This window comes from Pituophis catenifer, unplaced genomic scaffold (genome assembly GCF_029215685.1).
Source record: "Pituophis catenifer annectens isolate HBS135680 unplaced genomic scaffold, rPitCat1.0.hap2 SCAF_8, whole genome shotgun sequence".
In the NCBI taxonomy this organism is placed as follows: Eukaryota; Metazoa; Chordata; class Lepidosauria; order Squamata; family Colubridae; genus Pituophis; species Pituophis catenifer.
The window spans coordinates 11,052,277-11,065,144 of record NW_027256888.1 but is presented as its reverse complement, the minus strand read 5'-3'; positions in this window follow the sequence as shown (position 1 = coordinate 11,065,144).

Here is a 12,868-nt window from a genome sequence, read left to right as displayed (position 1 = left end):
TCATATCATCACCGCTACCGGCTTGGCCGAACCGGGCAGAACCCACCACTGGTATGTGGTCAAAACCATACCCCTTTTTAGATATGTCACGTGTCCATCACACAGGTATTATAATATCTTAATTGTTAGACACATACCCCAAATGGACACCCTGCAAAAATTTGTGATGTGCATAGTTAGGAAATCTTCCTCTGGTCCTTCTTTCTGTTTAACTTTCTTTCCATTTTGTAAACCAATCCACCAGAATAGAGCTGGAAGGGACTTTGGATATTTTCTAGTTCAACTCCCTGCTCAAGCAGGACACCGTATATCAGGAGTCACCAACCTTTCGGACCTCAGGGACCACTAAATTCATAACCTTAAATCCCGCAGACCACTAATATGATCTGCCTAATTACCGACTGGGTATGCGTGGCTAGGTGGTCATGTGACTGGGTGTGCGTGGCCAACTTGATGTCACTCACGTAGAGGGGTTCCAACAACCGTTTCTCCGAACTGCTTAGAAAGTTAACAACCGGTTCTCCCAAATAGGTGCAAACTGGCTGAATCCCATCACTGCTTACTACTAATCCTCACACTTACAAGGATTGCAGCATCGCCTCAGTCACGTGATCAATATTTGCATGTATTTACGGCAGTTGCATTGTCCGGATGTGTGTGTGTGTGTGTGTGTGTGTGTGTGTCACATGATCACCGCTTGCTTACCAGTCGACCTTCAATACGCAAAGTCTACGTGAGAAGCTGAATTGGCTTAATGACCATGTGAACCATTGAACAATTGAAGCTGTTTGCCTAAGAAACATGGCAACAAAGATGGTAAAATCGGACACGATTCACTTCACAACACTTTGCATATCAATTGAAATCCTGTTCCCGGTTTTGGTTGTAAGTCGAGGATTACATATACTGGAACAAGGGCAGAGATTTGAATACAGTTATGTATCTGAGATGGGTTCCCCTTTAGGCTTACTAAATAAATAAAAAATATAGAATTCCTACCCTCCAGGGATCATTTGTCCATGAATACCCACCATGGGCTGTTTGTCTATCAATGCCATGTTCCCAATTCTCATGGGCATCTTCTCCTATGACCATGCTGGTGAACCTATGCCATGCATGCCACAGGTGGCACCCAGAGTTATATTGGTGGACATGCGAGCGTTGCCCTAACTCAGCTCCAGTGAGCAGGCATGTGCCAGCCAGCTGATTTTCGGGCCTTCTGGGCCCACCAGAAGTCAGCAAACAGGCTGTTTCCGGCCTCTGGGGAGTGGGGAAGGCTGTTTTTGCCCTCCCCAGGCTCCAAGAAAGCCTCTGGAACCTGGGGAGGGTGAAAAACAGGCCTACCGGGCCTGTGCCATGGTGTGCCAAAAACAGGAGTGTGGGGGGTCATGCACGCATGCCTGGGGGGGGGCAGGGCACATTGAATTATGGGTGTGGACACGTGCCCACATGACCCCCCCATGCTCCCCCCCACTTTTGACACACGATGGCAAAAAGGTTAGCCATCACTGCCCTATGACAATTTCGTATCTTCCATGAATCAACGCCCCTCGTTATGAAGTATTTCTACCATTTTTTTCTTCTGTTTTCTTTATTATTCCCATATTTTGAACCAGAAGTTCACAATTTCACATTTTGGGTCAGCATAACTGTTATTGGTGGTCCAAGACGCCAGAAGAGGTTTCAAGGGTGAGAAGCATGTTCCTCAAATGATATTTGGGCTGATAATTAGATCGAAGAAAAAAATGCATTTGGTTGCAATGTGGATTCCAGCAACTAATATTTACAAAAGATCTTTGGGTTTGCCCAGAGCAAATACTTGGAGTTCATTTTTTTAAAAAATACAAGTAAGGAACTCTTCTTTATTTAAAGTGAAAATATCTACTCATTTGTTGGGAAAGTATCTGGAGCTGTGGAAAGAGGACCCAACATCTCATCTTTTGTGGTAAAAGGAAATTCATAGACAGAATAATTTTTACTGGCATGTTTAAGGACTGCTACCATATATTTTATGCCACTAGATGTCAGGAAAACTGCATGTTTCAATTGACGAGCAAGATAAACATATGTTAATAAAATGCAAATGTGTATATTTGATATTACTGATGAGGGTTTTGGTCTGTCTTCAAAATGATGCCTTTTCCAGCAGCACATGTAAAAATTAGGTGGTGCTTCCATCACACCAGTGGTGGGTTGCCCCCGGTTCGGACCGGTTCTATAGAACCGGTAGTAAAACCGGAGGGAGGCTCCACCCATCAACTCCAACGTCATCAGAACACTGTGTAGAAGAGCAAGCGCATTATGTGCGGCCCCATTGCGAACCGGTAGTAAAGGTAAGTAGAACCCACCCCAGCATCACATGGTTGTGGCCATCTTGCATTTTTGGACCTCCCGGGATGCCTCTGACAGCATCAGTTCAGGACTATTTCACACAGACATACAGAGTCTTGGACAGAGCTAATACAGCTTTTAATGTATTGCATTGTATGCTCAATAATCAGTCACGGGAGGTACGCAGGAGATACATGCACAACTGGGTTTTGTGTAGGAAGAAGAATGTAAAAATAAATGCTTGTCTCAGAAGGTGGAGCCACATGATTTTATGATTTCATCTGTACATAGGCGGGCTATCCGAACCAAATAATTCTCTTTTAGAAGTGAAAGCGCAAGAAAATAAGCTTGGGAGTCAGGGGTGCCTGTAGTGTTGAATATGCAAGTAGGAGTGAGCCTTACATCAGCCTTCACTCATTGGTTCATTTTCCCCGGTGGGAAAATGAACAGGCATCAGTGGCTGACAGGCTGGACAGCTCCTGGTAAAAGGAGCTGCAGCCTCGGGCAGTTCTCAGTTCGTAGTTATTTTGTTGTTGTTCCCTGTTGCCTGAAATAAACTGTTGTTTTACTTCACTACACTGCCTCTCTTTTCGTGTCTGGACTTAACATGCACAATAAATAAAAAACCAGGATCCATGAACACCACTGGCTGGCAGTCAAACGCCACGATCCCAAATCTTTAATCTCTACCCACACCAACACAAAAGAGCACCAATTTGATTGGAGCAACACAAAAATTATCGGTCACGCTACCACCCGCCATGCTCATGAGTTCATCGAAGCCTGGCACTCCACAAGCCGTTCCATCAAGAGATACACTGACCTACAACCAGCCTATGATACCCTCAGAATACAAATCAACCACACAGCCAACCAGAGAAAGCACTGACCCTCAACCAAGCCACACAATGGTCCCCCCATCAGCAGTTCACCTCCCGATGACCTTGACCGGATGCAACCTCCGTATCACAAGAACCCATTACAAGACTCATAGATGACTCACAGCTGACCCTTTACAAGGCTTGTCAAAAGACCCTCACTTAACACACCTGCTGTGGTCCGCCAGCAGGAAGGCCCGGATGAGGGCTCTGCGTCAGAGGCAGAGATGGGGCCAGGGTCATCAGGGAGTGATGTGTGAACTTCAGAGCCTCCAGAGGCTGACAGCAGAGAGGCAGAGGAACAGAAGGAGCCTGTTCCTAGTGCACCTATGAGAAGAGCTGCCAGAAGGCAGGAGCAGATAAAGCAATGAGGACGACTCAGGAGTAAGGCCAAGAGATGATTGGCCCCTCCCATAAGGCTTAAAAGGCCAGCAGCGGCTCTTGGTCTCTTTGCCGGAAAACAACGTTGAGAGAATTGCTTCTTGTTTCACTGCATTCATTTCTTGTCGGCGTCTTCTGCTTCTGAACTTTTGCCAAGAAAAGCCTTTGGCAGTTTGCCTAATTATCCCAAGGTCGGTGATAAACTGAGGAATGGTGTTTTGAAGAATTTGCTTTAATTTAGTTTGGACTACGCTGAGAATGAGTTAATTCTCAGCTCTTCTAATAAAGTCTGTTTGTTTTCGAACTGTTTGTACTTAATACTAACTACTTGGGCCTGCACATGCGCAGAAGAGGCGCATGTGCTGGAGCGCGCCTGAACCGGTAGCGAAGTGGATTTCACTGCTGGTCATCAGGATGAAAAACAGTCATGAGTCATTGTTTTCAGTGCCATTGTAACGTCGAGCAGTCATTAAATGAATTGTTGTAAATCGAGGACTACCTGTAAGAGGGAATGCATTTCAGTATTTACCTTCACCCGTAAGTCCTACGGTTGGAAATTTCTTTATTATAAGAGAGGCGTTGCTGGGGTTGGCCAAGGAACTCCAGTGAAGGATCTGTTCTAAGATGTTCTCAGTGCAATGCAAGGGACGTTCTAGAAGAGAAGAAAAGGATTAAAATGTGGTTGGTTGTGATCTGGAGATCAGTTGCTCATTCTGGATGTTTCCACGTGTCCTATACCAGGAATGTCAAACCAGGGGTGAAATCTGTCATTTCCTTATTGGTTTGCGCTGCGTGCACATGCTCACTTCACTCACGTGAGCTCATCACATGTGTTAGGAAATGGTTATTGCCTAATTGGTTGGCCAGGAAATATATAAGCCAACATTGTATGTTTGTATTATGTGAATGTATTATGTAGCTTTAAGAACTGTGCTGAGTCATTCTGCATCCTGATTGGCTGAGCTCTGTAGCCAATGTATTTAAGGAGGGCTAAATTATGGTTAGTGTGGACACTACACCATTTTTACCTGCTGCTACGCTGTAACTCTTTTTGATCTCTCTATGGTCAATTGTTTGATCATGATTATTTATTTACTGCTTTCTGATATTTATTGAGATGTTCCCCAGATTACATAACTAAAGTGCCATACTCTTTTCAGTTTGGTCTTTTTTTGAGGATTGCCTCTTAGCTGCGATTCAGAGAATATATATCTTTTGGTACTCAGCACTTCTGTTCTTTTGAAAACGGATCTTCTCAAGGGTGCCACCTGCATTCCATCGTGCACGAACGGAGAAAAGAAACTTGATTGACCGTACCAGTCTCGCTCCCTACACCAGGTGGCTAACCTTGCGATCAAAGATCTGAGATCATTCTATGCTGGTGTCATTGATTAAACATCCGAGATAAACACTTACCTCACTCCGGCCAGATATCAGGTCCCCAAAAGCCAAGGCCTAAAATATAAGATTTGTAGTATCCCACTGGCATCTGCTTTGCAGCCTTCGTGCACTGAAAGAGGGAGAAAATGTGCCGACGGAAAGGATTGCCTTCTTGCAGCTGTTTGCCTTTGTTCCACAACTCCACTACAGAAGCCCAGCGGAAGTGATGAAGAGGAGCTGAAACAACAGAATAACAGAGTTGGAAGGGACCTTGGAGGTCTTCTAGTCCAACCCCCTGCTCAGGCAGGAAACCCTATACCACAAGTGGTGGCCCAATATCTTCTTAAAAACCTCCAGTGTAGGAGCACATACATTGTCATGCCTCCATCGGAGCCTGAATCCGCGGAGGAAGATGAGCTGGAACTGGAGCAGACGGAGATCAAGGGGGTGACTTTGTTGGCTTGGGAGAAAAATGGGGAGGAGCAGGCGCAGTCAGGCAAGGGGCTTTCAGGTTGGGACAGCTTGTAGACAGGGAGGAAGTGGGGGCAGGATGATTAAGAGAGGCTAAGCAGTGAACATGAGAGACAGAACTCAGACAATGAGCAAGGATCACCCCCTCCTGATCCTCGAGCACGAAGAGTGGAGAGAAGGCGAGAACAGCGCAGATTGATCCAACTACTCAGGAGGAGAGAACCCTGCCCCTCTTCACACCTGAGGACTGAGACTTAAGGAGATGCTGTGGGGAGGGGCTTTTGGCAGGAACAAATGCTGAATTCCTGATGTGTTGAATGCCAACGTTTGAACTTTCCTGGATTCCTTGTATTCTTTCTGGATTTCTGGATTACTTGTCTGGTTCCTTTGCTTCTTAGACTCCTCAACTTGCCCTGCTGGATTTGTTGCTTTGCAGTCATGGTGCTCACAGCATTGGGCTGGACTATTTGCAGCCAGAGGCTGATTGAGGTGTGTGTGTGTCATCACTTTGCTCTGGGACTTGCCAGAAACATGGGAGCATTTGGGGAAATATGGAGCAATAAAGGGATGGTTTGAACTGCCAGCTGCCTGTGTTACCTCTGTGCCATGTCCCGGGTCATCACACACAACTTCTGGAGGCAATTCCTTCCATTGATTGCAGGTAATCCTTGACTTACAACAGTTTATTTAGTGACCATTCAAAGTTAAAATGGCACTGAAAAAAATGACTTATGACCGCTTTCTCCAGTTACCACCTTTGCAGCAACCCCATGATCATGTGATTAAAATTCAGATGCTTGGCAACCGGTTCATACTTATGACCATTGCTGCATCCCAGGGTCATATGATTATTTTTTGCAACCTTCTGACAAGTCAAGTCAATGGGGAAGCTAGATTCACTTAACAACCAGGTTACTAACTTATCAACTGCAGTGATTCACCTAAAACTGTAGCAAGACATGTCGTAAAATGGGGCAAAATTCACTTAACAAATTCTCACTTAACAACATAAATTTTGGGCTCAGTTGTGGTCCTACATTGAGAACTACCTGTAATTGTTCTCACTATCAGAAAATTCCTCCTTAGTTCTAGGTCAGGGGTGTTAAACTCGCGGCCTGCGGGCTGGATGCGTCATATGTTGGCCACTCCCACCTCTGTTTTAGCGAAGGTGGGAAAAGTCACAATACGTCACGTTGTCACCACGACATTCACATTGTCCAATGTAAGTTTGACACCCCTGTACTAGGCTGTATCTCTCTAAATTTTATGCTTGTCCTCCCACTTATGACTTATGACTGTATGACTGTAACCTTGTTGCTGGTATCCTTACGATTTATATTGATATTGCTTGTTTCCTGATTGCTTATTTGTATCCTATGACTATCATTAAGTGTTGTACCTTATGATTCTTGACGAACGTATCTTGTCTTTTATGTACACTGAGAGCATACGCACCAAAGACAAATTCCTTGTATGTCCAATCGCACTTGGCCTATTCTATTCTATTCTATTCTATTCTATTCTATTCTATTCTATTCTATTCTATTCTATTCTATTCTATTCTATTCTACTCTACTCTACTCTACTCTACTCTACTCTACTCTACTCTACTCTACTCTATTCTATTCTATTCTAATTATCCACTATCAAGACTTATCTAGGATTGAATCCTGACAGCATCAAGGTTCCAAGTAATAGATCCATTGCAAGCAAGAACTCAGAGGCAGGTGAGTTCCTCAAAGAATAGCTTTATTGGAAACATCATATTGGCACATATCTGTTGAAAAACAACTATGAGGAACCCTTTGGTTTTCACCTAATTAAAGTAAAAAAAAATTCCTTAGCCCCAAACAATCAGTCACGTGGCCCAATCAAGGCAGCGTCTTCTGGTCTGGTGACATCACTCCTCCTTCCCTTGGCTAGATGTGAGAATGTCCTTGGTTCCCAAGAGAAAGTATTTTGTTTTGACCACACAACCCCAGCTATCTCTAATCCTCCCTCCCTATCCCTCAGCTCCAGTGTGGTAGCACTGAAGCTCCAAGATGGCTTCGGTCAGGTCAACTTCAGGGTTGACAGATACTCTATTTGTAGTGATCCACAACTGAGGTTTTTTTAAAAATAAAAATCAGGGTTTGTTTCATCCAGATCCTCAATTGCAGGGGTGTCGAACTCAAGGCCCGGGAGCCGGATCTGGCCTGTGGGGTGCTTAGATATGGCCCACGGGGCTGTCCTAGGAACAGCAAAGGATCGGCTCACGGTGCCTCTGATAGTGAAAATGGAGCTCAGGAGGGCCGCACATGGCCCTCCCAGGCTCTATTTTCAGCTGCGACAACCTCCTGCCACCCTCTGCCAGTGAAAATGGAGCTTGTGGGGGCCACACCCAGCTGAAAATGCAAGTCTGTAGCCCATTTTCACTGGCAGAGCGCTTGGGCTACCACAGTCGCCCCTGACATGAGAAACGTCAAGCTGGCCACGCCCACCCCACCCCCAAGGTCAAACACACCCACCCCATCCCCAAGGTCAAACACAACCCTGATGCAGCCCTTAATTAAATCGAGTTTAACACCCCTGCTCTATTGCATCAACCATATAAGAGGGTTTTTTTTATAAAAAATTCTCTATATACCATTCATTTGGTTACATTGCTCCATTATTGTTCTTCCAACACGTTCCAATTTACCTACATGGCCCAGTGTGGAAAAGGCCCTGGAATGTTTATCAGGAAAAAACGTATAAGAAAGACATAAGTAAATTCTCAATATTAAAACTGTAGAAGAAGAATACTTAAAATATATATGCAAAAGGTAGGTATGTCTAGTCCCGTGATGGCAAACCTATGGCACATGTGCTACAGGTGGCACGCGGAGCTATATCGGTAGGCACGCAAGTGTTGCCCTAGCTCAGCTCCGATGCACATGTGCGCGCCGGCCACCTGATTTTCGGGCCTTCTGGGCCCACCGGAAGTAGGGAAACAGGCTGTTTCCGGCCTCCAGAGGGCCTCCGGGGGGGTGGGGAAGGCCGTTTTCACCCTCCCCAGGCTCCTAGAAAGGCTGTGGAGCCTGGGGAGGGCAAAAAACGGGCCTTCCGGTCCCATTAGGAGTGGGCAAACGGGCCAATTCTGGCCTCCTGAGGGCCTCCGGGAGGGGTGGGGAAGGCTGTTTTCATCCTCCCCAGGCTCCTAGAAAGGCTCTGGAGTCTGGGGAGAGCAAAAAACGGGCCTTCCGGTCCCATCGGGAGTGGGCAAACGGGCCATTTCCGGCCTCCTGAGGGCCTCCAGGAGGGATGGGGGAAGGCTGTTTTCACCCTCCCCAGGCTCCAAGAAAGCCTCTGGAACCTGGGGAGGATGGAAAACGGGCCTACCGGGCCCACTGTGCCATCGCATGGAAAAAGTGGGGGGAGTGCGGGGGGAGTCACACATGCATGCGCAGAAGGGTGGGGCACATTGAATTATGGGTGTGGGCACGCACACGCATGACCCCCCCTGCTCTCCCCCCCCGCTTTTGGCATGCTACGGCAAAAAGTTTAGCCATCACTGGTCTAGTCTAACAGTGGGGACAAAAGAACAGGAAGTAGATATTCCATTTCTCTCCTCTAAACCCCTTTTATCCTGGAAATGTCAGCAACTTCATTTTCTATTTTAAAATTGCCCTTCTAAAAAGTAATCTTCTTAAGGGCACTGCAATTAGCATGTTTGGATAATTACCAAATTTGGCAAAGGACAGCTTCATTATAACGATGTCTTAAATCACTGCAATGATTTTTCCAAGCCAGCATACCAGCCTGGAACAGATGCAATCACCTTCTTCAAGGTGATGGAAATGAGGCAGTCGAGCAATCCAGGTGTCCTCAAATGCCACCTCGGTTCATTTTACTGAATAATAATAATAATAAAAAAAAGACAATTAAGGAGGACCAACTACATGGGTTGGAAATGATGTCTTGTTATCAATCAATACAAGGAGCTGCTGATTTTTTTGGGGGAAGTCTGACCTTGAAGAAATGGAAGAAACCAACTTTCAACATGATTTCTTAAATACACATAAAGAACTTTTAGTACCTTGCAGGAAGATATGTCCAAAATATAACAACAAAAGATATCTAAAATGCTCACTGTTATCAATGTGCTTTTAAAAATGGCCTTTTCCGTGTTTATCTTTCAAGGAGAAATTCAAATTGCATTTTGTTGTTAGTTGCGAAGTTGTGTCCGACCCATCGCGACTCCATGGACAATTTTCCTCCAGGCCTTCCTGTCCTCTACCATTCCGGCAACCATTTTGCTTTCTTGCCTTTCTTTTCCTTTGGGATGGTTTCAGTTGCTACCTCTTGTACAATGTTGTGAACCTCCGTCCATAGTTCTTCAGGCACTCTGTCTATCAGATCTAATTCGTTAAATCTGTTTGTCACCTCTACTGTATATTCATCAGGGATATGATTTAGTTCATACCTGAGTGGCTTAGTGCTTTTCCTTACTTTCTTCAATTTAAGGCTAAATTTTGCAACGAGAAGCTCACGATCTGAGCAGTGATGGGTTTCAAATTTTTTTACTACCGGTTCTGTGGGTGTGGCTTTGTGGGCGTGGCCTTGTGGGCATGGCAGGGGAAGGATGCTGCAAAATCTCCATTCCCTCCCCACTCCAAGGGAAGGTTACTGCAAAATCCCCATTTCCTCCCAATCAACTGGGACTTGGGAGGCAGAGAATAGATGGGGGTGGGACCAGTGGTGGGTTCCTCCCAGTTCGGTCCGGTTCGGCTGAGCCGGTAGCGGTGACGATATGACGTCAAACCGGTTCTCCCCCCCGTCCTCCCACCCCCCACCCCCCACGTTATTCTTACCTTTTATTTGGTCCCACCCCCAATCTATTGCTGCCTCCTGAGTCCCAGCTGATGACTAGAGGGAAAAAAACTGTTTAAACTCTTGCCTTCAAAGGGCCGTCCTACAGCTGATCAGTGTTAAAAGCAAAAATATGAGTAGGGTCGTAAGTGTGAGGACTGGTCGTAAGTGCAAGGACCTTCCAGAAATGACTCTGACCAGCTAGCCATGCCCACCTAGTCACATGACCTCCAACCCACACCCACAAAATAAGCCATGCCCACAGAACCGGTAGTAAAAAAATTTAGAACCCTCCCCTGGGTGGGACCAGTCAGAATTTTTACTACTGGTTCTCTGAACTACTCAAAATTTCCACTACTGGTTCTCCAGAACTGGTCAGAACCTGTTGAAACCCACCTCTGGTGGGGTTGCTTTGAAGCATGTTCAGGACATGTGCCAAAGGACTGGGATACTCTTCTCAAAAAAGTTTAGTGAGTGGCTAATGGAATTCTGCATTAAATAAATTATGGAAGACCATAGAAAAGGTTACTTCCTATAAAGATGAATTATTGTTTGGGACAGATAACCTAAATCTATTCCACAGGTTTCCTAAAATCATTAAATTCATTCTGAAGGTAGCAATGTATAAAAGAGTCCTTAATTTCGAAATGAAGCTGGAAAATACGTTGCATTCTGGATTTGCAAACTAACTTATTCATATTCAATAGTAAGAATGCCATTTCAATAGGTTTCCGGATTTGGAATTTATCTGCTTAATATTATTGTCCCTATTTACTCTTCGAGCTAAACGTTTACAAGAAATGAAAGTAATATCTTAGAGAAATAAAGCAGATAAACCACTGGTTTATAGGAGGGTAGGTAACTTTTTTTGGACCCAGAGTCAAAATAATCATTTTCAAATTATCATATTTTTAGGCTTTGCAAATTCTACAAACCGTAGGTAGCAGAATGGTGACTGTTAATGTACCCACAAGGATGAAAAAGAGCTAATACCTCAAAAGGGGAAAAGATAGCAAAACAAAACATAGATTTGCATGACATTTGCTAATTTATATCTTATATGTGGAAATTTAGGTATAATTTACTATAATGCAAAGAGGAATACAGCACATTTCAGTTGTAATAAGGAAAGCTGAGTAGAACAGGAGAGATTTATCCAGTCTGAAGTCTGGTTGGTAAATCTAGATGGGACATTTCAAAATCCCCTCTTTACATTTCTTTTATTAAATCAGATTTAGACTGATCCACCATTCAACCATAGACAGGGTGGATAAAAATCAATGATTTTTTTAAACAAATCAAAAAAATCAGATTTTTTTTATTTAAATTGGATTTTTTTGATTTTTATCAAATTTATTTTAATAAAAAACTTTTGGGGTAAAAATCTATCGTAAGATAGTTTTCTATTTAAGATACATAAATAATTTAGTTTATTCAGCATGAAATGGAGCTTAGTTATGTAGCATGAGGCTGTATATTCTGCAGCACTGGGACTATCGGTGAGTCAACAGTGGGTCAAATGAGTAGCAGAGATGACAGTTGCTCTTTAAAAATTATGATTTAAATCGAGTTGATTTAAATCAAGCCTTTTTACTAGTGATTTAAATCATGATTTAAAATCCACCCTGACCATACACCTGTCCAATGGCTGCTGGGGAAAAAAATATCCTATAGAAATACAATGGAAACTTCTGTCATTAAGTGATGAGGGCTTAAAATAACTATAAAGTGTGACTATTTTTATTTATTATGTATCACTCCTTTGAACTCTGGTGCTGGAGAAGACTCCTGCGAGTCCCTTGGATTGCAAGTCGATCCAACCAGTCAGTCCTAGAGGAGATCGACCCTGACTGCTCTTTAGAAGGCCAGATCCTGAAGATGAAACTCAAATACTTTGGCCACCTCATGAGAAGGAAGGACTCGCTGGAGAAGAGCCTAATGCTGGGAAAGATTGAGGGCAAAAGAAGAAGGGGACGGCAGAGAATGAGGTGGCTGGATGGAATCACTGAAGCAGTAGGCGTGAGCTTAAATGGACTCCAGAGGTAGAGGACAGGAAAGCCTGGAGGAACATTGTCCATGGGGTCGTGATGGGTCGGACACAACTTCGCAATTAACAACAACAATCACTCCTTTCTTATTTTTACAAATAACTCAAAATAGCAAACATATCCTACCCACTTTCCTCCTCTTATTTTCCCAGAACAACCTTTGAGGTGAGTTAAGCTGAGAGAGAGTGACAACCAAGGTCACCCAATCACCTGTCATGGCTAAGGTGGGACTTGAACTCATGGTCTCCTGCTTTTTAGCCTGGTACCTTAACCACTAGACCAAACTGTCTTTATTATAAAGTCCCATCCTAGCCATGAAAGCAACTGAGCACTACAATATAATACATTGATGGATTGTTTAATTACTTCCAACTCTGAAATGGATAGCTTTGATTTTTTTTAAAAAACCCGAAATTCAATATCTTTCATTATTTAACATTTAAATTAAACACCAGACAACACAGTATCAACAGTAGAATCCTTCAAGTTTCTAGGTTCTATCATATCTCAAGACTTAAAATGGACACCTAACATCAAAAACGTCATCAA